Here is an 18,324-nt window from a genome sequence, read left to right as displayed (position 1 = left end):
TTTCTCCCCAAGATAAGGAGAGATGTGACAGCAGCATCTGTTCCTTTCCAGGTGGCTTTCTAAAAGTGCTTCTTGCAAAAAAATTGCCTTTTTTGGTAAGCCTACCCATCAGTGTGAACATAATGTAAATATTTGTTCCCCAAAATAAAGCTAATGAAAGAGGGACTGTATTCCGTTCCCAATCAAAAGAAGTCCAGGAAGTCTAGAATAGCTGTAATTAAGCCAGTAAGTTATTAGGAATATCTGGCAGTTCGTGTGAGGACAGGAGCTAGCCAGAGATTTGTTCTTTTCTTGCTGTGGTTTTGCTAAGAACCTTCCTCGCGCCAGTTATTTCTGACCGGAGCGTGTGGCTGATAATGGATAACTTTGCGCAAGTATTGCATTTGTCAATGGAAACATCTTGATCCAAGGCCAGCTGCGCTTAGGTCTGTAACTGTGGGCAGTTCTCCTGATGCCTCCACGCGTTTCCTTCTAGAAGCAGTAATTGCTTCTAGCGATGGGGGATGGGGAGGGACACAAAGCAAAACAAACAATATAGCATGTTCAAATGAAACGCAGAAACACAAAAGGTAAGAGATCCTGGAAAACAGTTAACAGAATCTTGCTGTGACGGAAATAAGTCTTCTATCGAACAAAAGAAAATATAACCTCCTCTTTAAAGGTCACTTGCTGTTGTTATTTGACTTAAACTCTCTCTGAACCATATGCTGCTGCATATTATTTATGATTTCTGATTTCTTCCCCATTTGTGTTTAGATATATTTGCTTGTTGTCCTCAGATCCCAGATGCGCCTCTGACCTTGCAAGCTTTTTGTTTGCACTGAGGCCAAGGGAGAACCTTTGTGACTTCACAAGGGCTCTGCTTCTGCGTAGAGGTTTGTTCCTTCAAGGCTTTACTTTCTGCATCTGGGGAAAGCGTCTGTTTCAGGGAATCCTCTTCTGGATTTGACTCATTTTGTGTGTGTTACGCTTGGCGTAATAGAGCAGCCACATGATGGAGCAGGATTCAAGCCTGGAGGCACACTGCAATACAACACGCAACCAAGATAGTCTAAAGAAAGGGGGGACAACAGAATGTGGGGTGCCCAGGGTTGAGCACTTCACACGTGCCTCATTTCAAAGGAAATGCACTTTGTGATTTCTGTACAACTCTGAACATCTTAAATGTTGAACATGTGAAATCACATATGCATGGAATTACAAGCAGCTAAGCCATTAGGTACACTAACAAAGCCATGAATGTTTTATACGTGTGTGTGTTTTATATATAGATAAAACAGCACTACAATCTAAAATCACAAGCCTGGCCAGAACTTCCCTTCCTAGATTTGGTGCTACGAGGCAGAAATGGGGCTTCCCAGGAGATTTAATGGAGGGTGTTTTCATAGGTGGGTAGATGGGGAAGCTCGCTATGCCTGGTGTTTTCAATCAGTGATTTCTCAAGAGTGCTTCCTCCAGGATGGGAAGGAGTGATATTTGTTCTCACTTCCCATGCAAATGAGCTGCCAGTTCTTAATTCCCCGTGGTGCATGTGGTTCATCATCTCATATTCCCATTCCTCCATCTTCTTCCTTTCTTTCCTCCAGCCCATACATAACTTACCATATTCCAAAAAAAAAAATTAAAAAATACTGCAGACCTCTCCCATTTTATTCATACCACGTCCGTTTTGTCTGGCTCATTCCGCCAAGAGGCACCTGTAAACAGGTACTTGGCAAGGCTCAGCAGCTTCAGTTGTGATGTTCCCATCACTTCGCCTCTTGCAGTGATCACTGACAGGGGAGCTGATAAGATAATAGCTATCTGTAATTGAAACCCGCATTTTGACTAGGCTGTTAGACCGTTCTACTGATAAGGGGAGCTAAAGATCAGGGGAGGAACCATCTGGCATGGTGTAAGATGATAACCCCAACTTCATTTAACCTGCCGGTGCTGTCACCCAAGGCCCCTGAGCCCACTTTGCATCTCGGCCAGGCTTTGCATCTTGTCCAGCCCATGAGCTGTGGCCTCCGGAGGATCTGATCTGCTCTTGGTGGAGCAGAAACAGACCTCTGCGTGTGGGGGTGAGAAAGGAGGGGTTTGGGAGACTGGTCGGGCAGAGTTGTCTTGTGTTCCTGGTGATTAAAGTACATAAATCCTTAAACGAACGCTTAATTATGCGGGTATTAGGGAGAGCAATTTTAGACTGATTTGATCTTTGGAGAGGCACAGGTTGTTATGGAGAGCGGAAAAAAGCAGTGACTGAGGGCTGAGGATACTGGGGTCCTGTGGGCTCGCTGGGCTTGCAGAGGGGCTGGGGGGGTCTCTCCAGGGAGGGGGAGGTTAAAAAAAGACACTTGACTTTGATGGTAAGGCTCCCGGTATGTGGTGTGTGTCTGGCCCAGAGGCAGGTCTGTTTCCCGTTGGGAAGCTGGGTGTTTTCAGTTGGTGAAGTGACCAAAGGCTTGCGGTGGTGGTGTGGAAAACACTGGGATCATAGAATCATAGAATGGTTAGAGTTGGAAGGGACCTTAAAGATCATGGAGTTCCAACCCCCCTGCCATGGGCAGGGACACCTCCACTAGAGCAGGTTGCTCAAAGCCCCATCCAGCCTGGCCTTGAACACTTCCAGGGATGGGGCATCCACAGCTTCCCTGGGCAACCTGTTCCAGGATCGTTCCCTCATCTCTGGTTTTTGGGTCTGTGATTAATGAAACTTCTTGTGACAATAGGTACTCCCTGCCGGATCCTCTTCGAGGCGGGTTCGGGTGTGGAGAAGAGGTGACCTTCAGCATGTTGGAGCAGGCAGGGACTTGGGTTGCGTCCTCACAGTGCTGCGGTGGGCTGGTGGGGCAGCTGGGAACCTCTGGTCACGCTCGGCTCTCGCTCAGCTCCCTCCCTGCGGCGGCGCTGCACGGGGCGCTGGGCCAGCCAGGCTCGGCAGGAGCGCGGGGAGAAAAAGCCGTCAGCCTAGTGGAAGGCACACAGCCACTACGTTTTTGTTTCGGAAAACAGCCCGGCTTGCTGCCCGTGCTAAATTAGAGAGGGAGCCACGGGGCATTTTCGGGGTCTCTGGGATGTGGGGCGTTTCAGACCCACCTGCAAGAGTCGGCAGTGTCCTGCTGCTTCACCCCCAGTGCCGACACCGGTAAGTTCCCCACTGCGGTTCAGCATCCTTTGGTGGTGCTGCCATCCAGCCTCAGCGGCAGACTGTAAACAGGATGGACATCTTCCAGTAAGAGCTTTTGACACAGCCACATCTAGTCTTAATATCTAAAAAAAGCCCCCAGACTAAATAAATGGCCCTGTGTGACTAAGAGCGTGAATTTATGATGGGATTTATATCCTGGCGGGATCCCACAGCGCTCCCTTATTGCCATATTTAGCTAAAGGGCGACTTCCCGATAAGAGAACGTACACAAATCAACCAAAATGCTTTCAGAGGAGAAGTTCACGGGGTGAGTGACTTGTGACAGGATGTTTCTGTGTGACTGACATCTGGTTTGAATTCCTCAGGTGGAACTCAGGGTCTTTCTGCAGCTCCTGAGTACTACTACCACTGTAAGATTCCCCCTCGTCTGCAAGGGCTGCACCTTTCCAGAGAGCTCCCAGAAAGAAAGTTAAGGTGAAAATGTTTGCTAATTGTATGCAGACCAAAGCCCTCTGCTCATGTACTCACATCTCTGTCGAAGGCTGCTCTGCTTCATGTTATGTCAGCTCCAGCAGCTCTTCTTTTGTTCCCTAAAGCCTAGTTTTCAAAGGCCACTGGTAATAAAAAAGAACGTCAGGGTGGGCACACAGCACCAGTGTCAAGGACTTGCCTCTGAGACAGGACCTGATGAACTTCAACAAGGGCAAGTGTAGGGTGCTGTACCTGGGGAGGAATAACCCCCTGCACCAGTACAGGTTGGGGGCTGACCTGCTGGAGAGCAGCTCTGAGGAGAAAGACCTGGGAGTCCTGGTGGACAATAGGATGACCATGAGCCAGCAATGTGCCCTTGTGGCCAAGAAGGCCAATGGCATCCTGGGGTGCATCAGGAAGAGTGTGACCAGCAGGTCGAGAGAGGTCATCCTGCCCCTCTGCTCTGCCCTGGTGAGGCCCCATCTGGAGCACTGTGTCCAGTTCTGGGCTCCCCAGTTCCAGAAGGACAGGGAACTGCTGGAGAGGGTGCAGCAGAGGGCTACAAAGATGATGAGGAGCCTTGGGTCTTTTTAGTCTAGAGAAGGCTGAGGGGGGATCTGATCAATGCTTATAAATACTTAAAGGGAGGATGTCAGGAGGATGGGGCCGGTCTTTTCTCAGTGGTGCCCAGGGATAGGACAAGAGGAAATGGACACAAACTTGAATATCAGAAGTTCCACCTAAACATGAGGAGGAACTTCTTTCCTGTGAGGGTGGCAGAGCCCTGGAAGAGGCTGCCCAGGGAGGTGGTGGAGTCTCCTTCTCTGGAGACATTCAGACCCCACCGGGACACATTCCTGTGCAACCTGCTCTAGGTGAACCTGCTTTGGCAGGGGGGTTGGACTGCATGGTCTCCAGAGGTCCCTTCCAACCCCATATCATTCTGTGATTCTGTGACCACTGCTGAGACCCCTGCAGCCATGCCCTGTGGCCGGGAGTCAGAGGAGCTCCCTCCAGTTCCCACAGTTTTCACCGCAGGAATGCCCCCCATCCAGCCATGCGAAGCAGCATCGCATCACCCTGCTTCCCCTCCTCCAGGAAACCTTGGTGGCCCTGCGCCTCTCCCTGCATACCCTCTCCCTTGAAAACGTGACCCGCTACCCACCCAGATGTGCTGCAGGGGAGATTTTCACTGTCGGTCAGAGCTGGTCCGCGAATCGGCCAACGTTGACTCGTAGCAAGGCTCGCTGTCGTAACAGTAGTGCTCTGGGCGCGTTGTCGCTGAAGAGCCAGCCTGGAAAAATGTGAAAATGCTTTTGTTCAGCGCGTTTGCTGTCAGCATCCCTTGTGCTGGCCATAAGCTACCCCTCTGCATGAGCAAATCAGCCTACAGTAACCCAAGGAAGTGGAAGTGTACATAAGCTCATCCCTGCCTGAACACGCACCGTAAATGTTTAGTTCTTGGTAATTAGAAATTCATTACTGCAAAGGTACAGAGAATGCTATCTGAGCATCCATTGCCCGGTGAGAGCCAGCCCTTGAAAAGCTGTTGCAAGGCATGGGGTGGTGCCATCGGCTGTGAGGGGTGCTGCATGATTTATAACAGTGTGCTGTACCCCCTCACTGTTTCAGCTGCTTGTTTTCAGCAGTTAAGCGGTAACACGAGTAAAACATTAGCAAAATGATTTATTATTGATATATCAGCATAGTTTGGCTCTCTTGAATTTTAGATCATGACACTGTAATGCAAACACCATTTTTACTTGGCAGAAAGTAAAACATTAATTTTATATATATGTAAAGGTACCCCAACCTCCCCTCAGAGAGGATTTGATCCATCCTTTATTGCTTTTAAAGACAACTAAAGATTTTCACAGTCTCTTATCTCCTGTACCACGCGAGTTAAAGCTGTTCCCCTGAGGTTTGGCTGCAGGAACTGGCATCCTGTGAAGCATGGGGCTGTCTGCATCCGAGCTGGTTTCCAGGCGATGGCTGTGGAGCTGAACATCCCCAGCAGTTTGGAGCCCCCTCACCTCCCCACATCTGCAGGCTCACCCCGGTAGGTTGCTGGTCCACGTGAGGAACAGACTTCAGGGACGTAGCGGTTACTCTCCTGTATATTCGGTAGGGCCTGTGGCACTGTCAGAGTTGATACCGTTCAGGGGATGCTGTTGGAGGTCAGGGAATTGGGCTAGACAGTGTGCAGGCAAATGTAATAATGTAATGCAGGTGAATGTAATATTATTGCTAACCCCGAAGAGATCAAAAATCTTGAGCTTGAGTTTAAAATCCTGAATTGGAGGTGGGGGCGGGCGCAATTTTTAAAGTGTATTTTATTTCCTTGCATAAAAAGCTTTCGACATAGATTCTACAGATGTAGTTTTACCAGGTCACGTCACAAGGTCCACTAATACCTTTCCCTGATAAGATGATAATATAAGTGAGACAGAGAGACCAGCGTGACAGGCACTGCCTAAAATACAGCCCTGCCTGTGTTTATGCAACGGCATAATGATGTTCCCTCGAGTTCTCTGTTCCTCTTGCGGTTGTTGGTAATGATGTATTTGCTTTCCTGTTGCAAGCTGGCACGCTCTGAGCACCCCGAGCTGGGCACAGGAGCAAACGATCTGTCATCTGGGCTTAGACAAGAGCTCGCACCCAGCTGCTTGGCACAGCTACATGTCTGCGTGTTTGTCCAGCTGCAGAAGTGTAGTTGTCTCTGGGACTTTTAATGACAACTGAAGTAGCGTTGATATTGTGAGTACCAACGGTCCCTAAATGTTGGAGTTGTGTATCTAAATCCCGGTTTCTAATCCAGCCCACCCATGTCATCTTTTCTGTAGCCTTATCTTCTATCCCATGATGGCACGTGCAGCCCGCTTCTGAAGAGCTCTTTGGAAAAGAGTAGCCAAACAGGGGCCACTGGGCAGAGTAATTATTCCAGAAAGGTCTATACAAATATGGGCTGGGTCTTTCCTCACTAGGTATTTGGGTGCTTCGGGATTACAGTGTCTGACCCTGAAGCGACTTACCCTTGGCCATGAAAGAATTATGGGACAGCATGAGAAAATGAACCAAGTTTTTAAATTTCTGACAGTTTTCTTTGCTGATAATTCATTGCCTAGGCTGAACATCCTCAGTTCTTCCTTCTTCTATGAAAGCTGTGGCAGATTTCCCAAGGGTTTTCTTGTCCATAGAGTAGGTACACTGGCTAGCAATATAAAGACTTTTTTAAAATATAAGTGTGTATTGCAGCTTTGAGAACTATTGATCCAGTACAGTGTTGGTGTTTTTGTAAAAGGAATCCATTTGGAAAGGTGGAAATATCACACTGGAGAGGGAAAGGGGTTTTGAAAGGGTAACACTCCCTGTTGTCAGCGAGCAGAATGGTACAGCAGCATCTTCTCTGCGCATCTGTCCTTGGCACAGCGTGTGATCTGCCTGGAGTAACTTGACTGTGCAAAACAGAGGCAAATTTGTATTGCGCCGACAAATCCTCTGAACAGAGTGGTAATGCGGATCGTTTTGTAAGCCAGCTAAAGCCAAGGCTGAGCAGGGTTCCAATTTTAATGAATCACACACTGATTGAGAAGAAAAGGACAAGAATTTACTCCAACTCATTGTATTATGACTAAAATAACTTTTCCCTATCAAGCACGGACACAGAATTTTCCTCTAAATCTGGCGAGGGGAGCATGTACTGCGATACCCTCGTGCCTGCTCTCGTGTGAGTGAGCAGCAGCAGGTCTGCTGCCGCTTTGTGCTTGCTGTGGTAGTGTCGGGGCTGGGGGGGGGGCTGCGTAGATGCCGTACGCCCCGCTCTCGAAAGGCATGGGCTCCCTGTTCTGCACAGTGGCTGCCACCTGTCTAAACATCTGAAGTCTTGCTGCCAGGTCCTAAGCTAATGCAAAAGAGCACAACTTTTTACACCTGCTACTGATCTGCTCCTTTATTATTTAGCCTTCTTTGCAAAGCCAATAGTCCAATTTAGTTCCAATTACTTCCAAATTCTAATAATGCTAATATTTACTAGTAATTTTACGAGTGGCCAATACAAGATTGAACTGCACCCTAAAAAAAGCATTGTGTTAAGATGCACGCTCCTGTGCTTTGTTTTTCATAAAATCATAGAATGGTTAGAGTTGGAAGGGACCTTAAAGATCATGGAGTTCCAACCCCCCTGCCATGGGCAGGGACACCTCCACTAGAGCAGGTTGCTCAAAGCCCCATCCAGCCTGGCCTTGAACCCCTCCAGGAATGGGGCATCCACAGCTTCCCTGGGCAACCTGTTCCAGTGTCTCACCACCCTCAGAGTGAAAAATTTCTTCCTTATGTGTAATCTAAATCTACCCTCTTCCAGTTTGAAGCCATAACCCCTTGTCTTATCGCTACATGCCCTTGTAAAAAGTCCCTCTCTCCTCTTTTCTGAGAAAGTACCTCATTAACTGAAAACTAAAACTGAGTTGCGTGCATCTGAAGGCTGGAATTTAAATGTCTGTGGTAGAAACGCTGTCAGTGCTGGATGCTACAGTGCTGCAAGGGTACAGACCCGGTCTTCGCAACGGGCATTGTACCTGATGTCCACACAGAAAATGTCTACGGGGGCGCTGTGTTCATGTGAAGATCCTGCCCTTCTGCTGTTAGTGGGCCCAATACCTACAAAGTCTACAGGATGAGAGTGGATCAATTAGGAAGAAGTCTTTAATTCGTTGAGTTAGGTTCATTGACAGGGTGGTTGTTTTTTTTCCTGGTGCAATCAAAATAAGCCTGACAAAATCTGCCCCTATTTTCTGTACAAAAACTGAGCACGCTTTTAAGCCAAATAACAAAGTGTATGAGCTTTTTTATACTAGCTAAATAGGGCAGCTGTTGTTGGAGTGGTGTTCCAGCAACACCCTTTGTTTCTTCTTAGAATGGAGCTCCTGTGTTTTGCAAAGCTCTCCTCTTATCTGTACTCATCTGCACCTGATGCATCTCATAAAAATGCAGCAGATTTCACATTTGCATACATTATTTTGTAATTGCGTGCATTCAAATGTAAGCCACTAAAAGTGTTTGTGTTCAGACAATGTTGTAGGGAATGCAGTGATGGACACCTTAGATTTTCTCAGATAAGAAGGTGTATTTCATTACAGCATGGGGGTGGGAACCTGAACCTGACAGAGGATTGGATGTTTCTGCTGTGCACCGAAAGGATGGTTAGGATTCCCCACCTCTGCCAGTAGTGACACGCATATTCTATTTTAATACTGTTTTTTTCCTGTATGCTTTTACCTTAGATGCACTTCGGTCTCCTTGAACAGGTAGAGAGTCTGGATAAAGGGATAGGATTTTCATCGTCTCTGTCTGTTAACGAGTTGTCATGCTAAAATCTCCTAGGCAGCTGCAGGAGGGAGTGCAGGAGGGAGAGGGAAGCATATGCATGTGTGTGTGTTAGCAAACCGTTTTGCATATTGCTAAAAAACTACCTCCTCCTGTTTCCTTTGCAATGTCTTATGGTCTGGTTAATTGTCAGGAATATTTCTTATGAAAACTGAGATGAAAACATTTGGTTTTCACATAATAATATCTTGCTGAGGAAAGATGAAACCTTTCCAGGTATTTTAGCTTCATTGTCTTCTATATTCCACAGAATCGCAGAATTCTAGGGGTTGGAAGGGACCTTCAGAGATCATCTAGTCCAACCCCCCTACCTAGAGCAGGCTTGGACAGGAATGCATCCAGGCGGGTTTTGAATGTCTCCAGGGAAGGAGACTCCACACCGTCTCTGGGCAGCCTGTTTCCGTGCTCTGTCACCCTCAAAGTAAAGAATTTTTCCGCACGTTGAAATAGAATTTCCTGTGTTCCAGCTTGTATCCATTGCCCTTTGTTGTGTTGCTGGGCATCACTGAGAAGAGTCTGGTCCCATCCTCTTGACATCTGCCCTTTAGACATTTATAAGCATTGGTGAGATCCCCTCTCGGTCTTCTCTTCTCCAGGCTAAACAGACCTAGGTCTCTCAGCCTCTCCTCATGAGACAGGTGCTCCATTCCCTTGATAGTCTTTGTAGCCCTCTGCTGGACTTTTTCCAGCAGTTCCCTGTCCTTCTTGAACTGGGGGGCCCAGAATTGGACACAGTGCTCCAGATGGGGCCTCACCGGGGCAGAGTAGAGGCGGAGGATGACCTCCCTTGACCTGCTGGCCATGCTCTTTCTAATGCACCCCAAGAGGCCATTGGCCTTCTTGGCCACAAGGGCACATTGCTGGCTCATGGTCAACTTGTTGTCCACCGTCGTGTTTTGTGTTGGTTTGTTTGTTTTGTTGGTTTTTTTTTTAACTCCTGTCTTTGTGCCGGTACCTGTCTGACTAGTTTCTTTAGGTGGCACACCTAAACATGTTTTTGGCAGCTTTGTGCATGTCTGGCATAGTACATGTGTCGGGGGTGGGAGGGTGAATGGCATCCTGGCGATGCTAGGTCCGCTTTGGAAGAAAATAGTTACAACTCCTGGCAGGTGGATCCTGATTTGTTATTAAAAAGTCACAGGTATTGCTAGTCCTCATAAAAGGCCAAAACCTTCTGCCTCTCTGTGCAGTTTGGGCTGGCCCCCAGGCTTGACATTTCTCTTGGGGGATGCTGGCAGCCCCTGCTCAGCTCTCTCCAGAGTTCCCACCTACCTTGAGGCCCGAGGACTGGGGCTTCCCCAGCCCGCCTGCAGGTTAGGCATGGCAGGTCCCAGTCCCTCCCTGTGCATGGTCCCAGGTGAGCGATGTGAGCCAGGAGCTGGTGGTGGACTACCACACCAGGCTTCTCGGCAAGCTGTGGTGCACAGTCCTCTCCTCCGGTGCGATGCGGTGTTTCCATGGCCGTATCTGTGTTTCTGATGTTGTTTATCACTCGTTCAAGGGTATTGCTGGTGTTACTTCGTTTACAAGATGAACTTTAAAGGTGCTGTCTGTAGTTTGTTAGGACTCATTATAAAATTTACCAATGCAGAGGAGTACAGTTAACAGTATTAAGCTGAGTCTTTGGCCAGAAGACCACTTACGTAAAAAAGAATGTTTTCCTCCTCAGATACACTGCCTGGGTAGAACCCTTGCTTGCAGTAGTAACAAAATTAAGACATAGCTACTTTTTGCTCGGTTATCGCTTCACAGGCAGTAAAGCTGTGAGAGTGACCTGGGTTGTTTTTCCATTTAATCATCTTTGGAATGGTTAATTAAATTCCAATTGCTGGAGCTTTATTAATGGTAACGACGTGAAAGCCAGGAAAATCGCAGCTTAATTTTTTCCAACTCAAGGCTGAATGTGTGGAATGACCATTAGAAGGAAACCATTATTTTAGTTGTTATTGAGCAGTTCAAATCTGGAATTACTGAGAAGCACTTGGAATGCCAGAATATCATCTTCACACTTGCTTTGCGGTTTATAACCAAAAGCCATTCCTGCAACCTAATTGGGAGACTGTCTTTAAGTGCTTTATAATCCGATTAACGTCCAGAACAGTAATAAAGCATCGGGGTAAATGAAAGTAATTTGTCTTTAAACGGCTTGCAACGTCGTACTTGCAGCAAAGTTTATCTGACGATATTGTGTGCTCCTTTCAACTGATACACTGATTACCTGACTTTGGAAAGAGGACGGCTAATCTAACAAAAATATATTGCTCTTAATGAAGGCACGTTGATCAAACTAAATTGCCAAGCTGTTTTCTGCATTGGTGTAGTGGGCCATCATCTGTCCCAGATACTCGTTAGTGTGCCGTTTCTAAGACTTCATGACTCTGTTGGACGTAAAGCGGGTGATAAAGCCAAGCAGAACTGCAAACCTCCCCTTGGTGTAAGCTTGTTGCTTTGGAGCTGGTGCTTTTCTCTGCTGTAAGGAGGAAGGGAGCAGAAGCATGAACGCTTGAGCGATCAGGAGGTCATGGCTGTGCTTCCAGCACCTCTCCCTGCACATTCCAAAGTGTCCCTTTCTTCTCTCCTGGTTATTTAGAAAACTGCCCAAAGTTAGGAAGTCATTGTAATGGCGACCTGACCCAGCATTCTGCTTCTGGAAGTGACTGGTAGGGGATGCTTTGGGAGAAACATAAGCAATGGAGCGTGTACAGATCAGTTCTTCTGCCCACGCATGCCATTGCTGGCTGCTCAAGACAGGGTTCACAGTGACTGAAGTTTGCATTTAGATTACCATACTTAATATCACCAACAGACAATCCATGGAGGATCTCCTTTTGGGCCTTTCCTACTTTGTTGCCTGTCACAGCATCCCTGGGAATGAAATCCACCATTTTATAAGGTGCCACCATGCTAAGAGTAGTTCTGCCTGTTTGCAAAATGTGCTGCCTTGTAATTTTGGAAGGTGGAAGGAATTGGGGGCGGGGCGGGGTGGAGGTTACCGTCTTTCACACGTCACCTTGCTGACCGTGTAGACTGCATTCCATTTTTCCTTTGCGTGAGCTGGGCCACCTGAGGGCAGCTGATGACAGATAACCAGATATTGGTTAACCAGATAACCAGATATTTGATAACCAGATTATTGGACGAGGGAAAGGCTGTTGATATTGTATACCTGGACTTTCGAAAAGCATTTGATACTGTCCCCCATACAATTCTTGTGGAAAAACTGGCTTCACACGGCCTGGATGAGCATACGATCCGCTGGGTCAAGCAATGGCTGACTGGAAGGTCCCAAAGAGTGGTGCTCAATGGATTTAAATCCAGCTGGCGGCCGGTCACGAGTGCTGTGCCTCAGGGCTCAGTGTTAGGACCATTTCTGTTTAATGTCTTTATTGATGATCTCGACAAGGACATAGGGTGTATCATCAGCAAGTTCGCAGATGACACCAAGTTAAGCAGGAGTGTTGATTCCCAGGAGGATAGGGAAGCTCTACAGAGAGACCTAGATAGATTGGAGCATTGGGCCAAAATCAGTGGTATGAGTTTCAACAAGGGCAAGTGCCAGGTTCTGCACTTGGGCCACAACAACGCCGTGCATTGCTACAGGCTTGGGGAAATGTGGTTGGAAAGCTGCCTGGAAGAAAGAGACCTGGGGGTTCTAATTGACAAGCGGCTGAATATGAGCCGGCAGTGTGCCCAGGTGGCCAAGAAAGCCAACGGCATCCTGGCTTGTATTAGAAATAGCGTGACCAGCAGAAGTAGGGAGGTGATTGTGCCCCTGTACTCAGCACTGGTGAGGCCACACCTGGAGTATTGTGTCCAGTTTTGGGCACCTCAATCCAAGAGAGATATCGAGGTGCTGGAGCGAGTGCAGAGCAGGGCAACGAAGCTGGTGAAGGGCCTGGAGAATAAATCTTATGAAGAGCGGTTGAAGGAGCTGGGACTGTTTAGTTTGAGGAAGAGGAGGCTGAGGGGAGACCTCATCACTCTCTACAACTACTTGAAAGGACACTGTAGAGAGGTTGGTGCTGGTCTCTTCGCACAGGTAACTAATGACAGAACGAGAGGGAATGGCTTCAAGCTCCAACAGGGTAGGTTTAGACTGAACATTAGGAAAGAATTTTTCACAGAAAGAGTGGTCGGGCATTGGAACAGGCTGCTCAGGGAGGTGGTTGAGTCACCATCCCTGGATGTGTTTAAGAGCCGTTTAGGTGTGGTGTTGAGGGATATGATATAGGGGAGAACTTTGTAGAGTAGGGTAGATGGTTGGACTCAATGATCCCAAGGGTGTCTTCCAACCTGGATGATTCTATGATTCTATGACAGCAAGGTGTTGTGAAGCACTGAGGAGGCCACGGTCATGAGGAGATCAGCGAGGTGGAGAAGCGGGACCCACTTACCCCACCAGCGGGCAGCTTTACTGAGAGAAACAGCATCTGATTCGGGTTGCTGGTGTGGTTTTTTTTTTATTTTTGTCTGCTCTGTCATATCACTATTTGAAATTATTATGTTTCTGCGTGAAGTTTCTTCATGGTTCACTTCTACCCAACGGATGGTTTTTTCTGAAGCTGATTAGACCATGGCGTCCGCCTGAGTCCCACAGCCTTACTGCCGAGCAAAAACCTGTGTCCTTCGCTCGCAGCAGTAACGGCTTTGCCTTTTGAGTTTGTATGAGGGAAAAATCTGCTGCTGGGAACAGGTAGAGGGTCCTTGAATGCCGTCCTTGCATTCCTGTGGGCAGTAGCTGCCACCTTTCCGTGGCTCTGTGGCTGAGGCCTGGCCCCCGGGCTCGGCCATTTTACACAGGCCGCCTTTGGCTGGGCAGAGGGAGAGTGTGCGGGGCAGGTGGGAGCTTCTCAGCCGTCCTCGTGGCGCAGAGGACAGCAGCTTCACGGGAAAGAGAAGAGTTACCTCCAGCGTTTCAGGCGTGCGTCACCCTGTTGGTGAAGCATTTTCTTCAGGAGGATTCCAGCTTGCCTTTGCACATAGGTTTACAGTAACACTAGGCCTTCCCCGTGCAGATCTTTGCAGCTTCAAAGACTTGCACTCGTGCTTCTTCTTTTTTTTTTCTTTTTTTTTTTTTTTTTAAAAAATATTGCTATGTCTTTATCAAAACCTTTTTTGCATCCCTGGCGCCATACATCAGAGGTCTTGTTCGTGTTGAGGATGCCTCTGAGGAGGCAGAGTGAAGTCTGGAGGTAGAAAAGAGAAGCGTTTTGGTCTGTGTCCCCTTTCAGCCACTGTGGGCACCCGTGGGCTGTGTCCCCTTTCAGCCACTGCTTGGCTGTCTGACACAGCAGGTTGTCCTCGGAGCGTTTGCCTTGCCTTGACGCTGTTACCTGTTGGGTGTGGGCAGTGAGAGACACCAAGGCTGGGTAAAGAATGAAGTCAGCTGGCATCTGCTTTGCTACAAGGCCATCTCTGCACCTGCGGTTGGGAAGGTGAAGAGGGATGCTCGAGGGATGTTGTTGCCCATCTGGAGAGCGTTAGGTCCTGCCAGAGATGAGTACGTTACCTGTGCCCTACCAGTGGGTGCTGGGGACACGGGAGGAGGCTTTTACCCATACGTTTTGGGGACAAAATCATAAGTCAGAAATGCTTAATGAGAGCAACCCATCACCACCTACTTTGTACAGTGCTGTTTCCCTTGAATGTTTGCAGGGGAGTGCAGTGTGGTGCTCTCAGGGTTTATCTGCATTTCCTTGGCCATCTTTGGATACACAGTGTTGTGATTGCCACCGAAGCAAATCACACAGTAAACATTTGGGGGAAGGCCTATAATTACCAGAGGAGGTTCAGGTTGGATATTAGGAAGAATTTTTACACTGAAAGGGTTATCAAGCATTGGAACGGGCTGCCCAGGGAAGTGGTTGAGGCACCATCCCTGGAGGTGTTCAAAAGATGGGTTGACATGGTGCTGGGGGACATGGTTTAGTGATGGTTTTTTTGTCAGAGTTAGGTTGATGGTTGGACTAGATGATCTTGAAGGTCCTTTCCAACCTAGATGATTCTATGATTCTATGACAAGTTAAGCTAAAGTAACAGGAAGGCAAAACAAAGAGCCTCTGGTGTGGTAGTAGTAGGGCTGCTGCCCAGTAGAAGGACTCGGGCATCATCTGTTATGTTACTTTAACAGCATGTGCAGTGGTTTTGAGTAGCTGATTAAACATCTGAGCTTTCTTTTTTCTCCCCTTTTTGCAGCTCTCCATGAATTCCCCAATGACATCTTCACGAACGAGGACAGGAGACATGGAGCTGTGGTCCTGCACGTCCTTTGTGTAAGTTTGATGACTTTTGTATTTTTTCTCCTATCAGTATGGCCAGGGGCCGGTGCACTCACCGCAGGTTGATGCCACCTCCTGCCCACAGGGGCTTTTGCTCTCAGTCATGGTTGAGAGTTTCGGTAACTAGACTGAGTATGACATACTTCAGTTTTACATAAACCCTTTTTAAAAGCCCTGGTGCAGCCCAAGAGCACAGCTGCGTGCTGTTATGTGAATAAACCCCTGCAAGTGACTTTACTACAGCCAGACCGCCTTTTCTGAGGCCATCGGGCAGCTGTGGTCCCGCAAGCCCTCCCTCCGCAAGCACAAGGATGCTGCAGGACCGGCAGGTCAAGGGAAGACATTCATGTAATTGCCTTCAAAAACAAGTGAAGTCTTATCTCCAGAAATTTCCCCCAGAAATCCTTGTGGCACCCCTTATGACATAGCTGTAGGAGAAGGAAATTAGAGAGGGGGTTTCTGTTTAAAACAGTTATCAACTGGATTTTTATTTTTTTTTTAAAGTTTGGGTCTCCAGAATTCCGCTGAGTAGTTAAGTTGCTAAAGTGAGTTTTTCTTCATATTAAAGAATAACTTCTCATTTATCAGGTGCAGGGTGATAATCCTGATCCCCAGATCCTCTTGGGAATTCTGGAGGACATTGGGCAGGCAAGGGATTTGCCTCAAAGTTCAGAAATGTGCCAAGAAGACTTTAATAGATGCTGTTTTAAAGACTCTACTAGTATCAGAAATCTGTGCATTTTGGGGCTTGGAGTTTTGTGATGTCTGCCCCAAACAAGTCAGTGTAAGTGGTGTGCATGGGTAAGGCCAAAATTAAAGATACTCAGGATAAATAAATAGCCCTGCTCTGTCGGTGAATCAGGCACTTAGCTAGAAGACCTTCCATTCAGCAGCTGCAGTACTCTCACAGAGGAAACACTGTCCCTTCAAAACCATTCCTTGACTTTTATTAGGTAGATGAAGACAATTCTTTTCTTTTTTAACGTCACCTTAGTTTAAGAACTGCCAAGTTGGTACTTCTTGAGGGGAAGAGGCATTCTTAAGCAGCCAAGAAAATACCTGCTTCTCATAAATGTTTAAAAGCATTTTGTAATTTTTAGGCAGCTTAAATGAGCATTCACCATTAGCTATGTGCAATGATTCATGATTTCTTTTTAAGTATAAATTAGATTGTATTGCATGTTGTCATGCGAGTGCTCTGTGTTATGGTTTTATTTCGGCTAAATGGCTGTAATATTTTGTTGAGTAACATCACTATTGACTTCGTCTGGCAAGCTTGGTGCTTCCAAGTTTCCATGGGAACATTGAGCTTTGAAATGTTTTGAAAAGTGAGCGCTGGACCTGAGCTGGATTTTTTAGCACCCTGATGAATGCTCCCAAACAATTCATATAAACCCTCTCTCAAAGCAGTGTCAGGCAGCAGTGAGTCACCCAGAGTCTCTCTGCAGCTGGTGGAGAGAGAGACCTTCAGAGGATCCTCAGCTTCTCTGCTGTAGGTATGAAGTGAAGCTGCAGGTTGGGTTTCACCTGCCTGGCTCTGGTTAAATCTGCTGGTCCCCTCCACGGGCGGCGAGTTGCTTCTGCCTTGGGGTAGTGCAGGACCATGGCAAACTGCTGCAGCCCGTGTGCTGCACATGGTGGCTCTCACACATCCCTGGTGCTGGGGTTAGTGCGGTACCCTCTGCTGAACATCCAAATGAAGGGCTTGGGCTGGGCTTTAGAGAAGAGGCACCAGGGATGGCACTGATGGAACTGAGAAGTGGTCCCAAGAAATGCTGGGAGACTTGTCCTCACATCCCAGGCCGCCTTTGGTCTGCTCTTTCCTGACTTTTGGATGCTTGATTTCATGACTTCGGGGTCTGTTTCACAGCCACAGTGAGCCTGTCGCACAGCACCAGCTGTGGAGTTTCACACCTACCTTGACACGCATCTCAACTGGTGTGCGTTTGCATCCCGAGTGCTGATTATTTGTTTTCCTGGCAGTCAGTGCTCTGCGCCTCCAACAGCTTTTGTGTTTTGACAGGAAAAGGTCACTGTTGATCATCTGTTAATTCAAGGAGCTATATTAGCTGCTCTTAATACATACAGAAAGCGTGTAAACATTGTAATGTAGTCTTGAAAAATACTGGTGAGCTGTTGGCACCCTTGTAACTATACTGTGGGTAATACAAAAAAGTGTTAACGAGAGTTGCTTAAGAAAGGGATTAACTATATGCAGTTATATTCATCTCTCTGCTTGGAAAACAACTGGCAGACTCCTGTGTAGCCGCTCTGGGCAAAAGATGATGATTACAGCAGCACGCTGCTACTTTATAACCTCACATTTCTTAGATTGTTTAATACAAAGATTATTTTGGAAAAATCTCTTGAGTTACAGGAATAAGTTTATAATGAGACCGTTAAAAACAAGAGTTGCTAAAATAATTCTTAATCTCTGTGTGATCCATACCTCTGAATGTGTTTTTCCAGGCTGTTTAAAAGAGATGAGACCTGGACTGTATTTTTTCATTATTAGCAACATTGAAATCACACAGTGTTCTCATACAGTTGACTACATAAACTGTGAGTTGGGTTATTTTCCAGTCTTCCTTAAATTATGGTTTAGGCTTCATAATTGCTCTCAAGATATTTTCCCACAAGCTTTTTTGTCAGTTCTGAATAAGCTGTACATGCTTTTAACATGTATCAAAATGAGGTTTCGAGGACTGAAATTTCAAGATGAACTGCCTACTTCAGAATAAAAAGAAAAATCCGTTTTTAATCAGAATTAAGCATTTGCTGTCCCAGCAGAAACATACCCACTTTTTTCCCCTCTGGCAAGCAGCAAGACAGATACCTTGGTCCATGGGTGCTTCATTATTCTCCAGAGTGGTTTTATTGACCAAGAAAATTTGTTGAATGTGCTCCAGCCCCTGTGTCCCAGAGGTGTAGGACCCAGATGGATTCACCCTTTCTAGCACTGTGGTACTGGGGAGTGACCCCTGGGCTGTCGGGGGCTGTCACAAGGCGTAGGGGTCCAAGGCCATCAGCTGAGAGGTTTTTCAGTGTCCTGCCCTGAGCTGC

The 18,324-nt window shown here is 47.2% G+C and overlaps 1 protein-coding gene across 1 annotated transcript in view; it reads left to right on the top strand.

Moving 5' to 3' along the window:
- Window positions 1–18,324, top strand: part of SLC24A3 (solute carrier family 24 member 3) — a 170,813-nt gene that overhangs the window by 77,782 nt on the left and 74,707 nt on the right. The window contains exon 2 of the mRNA XM_074168275.1: window positions 15,179–15,255. The gene's annotated coding sequence lies outside the window, so the exon portion shown is untranslated. The remainder of the gene's footprint in view (window positions 1–15,178; window positions 15,256–18,324) is intronic.

Source organism: Numenius arquata, chromosome 2, assembly GCF_964106895.1.
Source record: "Numenius arquata chromosome 2, bNumArq3.hap1.1, whole genome shotgun sequence".
NCBI classification, from domain to species: domain Eukaryota; kingdom Metazoa; phylum Chordata; class Aves; order Charadriiformes; family Scolopacidae; genus Numenius; species Numenius arquata.
The sequence above is the reverse complement of the archived record's forward strand: the minus strand, read 5'-3'. Positions and strand labels throughout refer to the sequence as shown.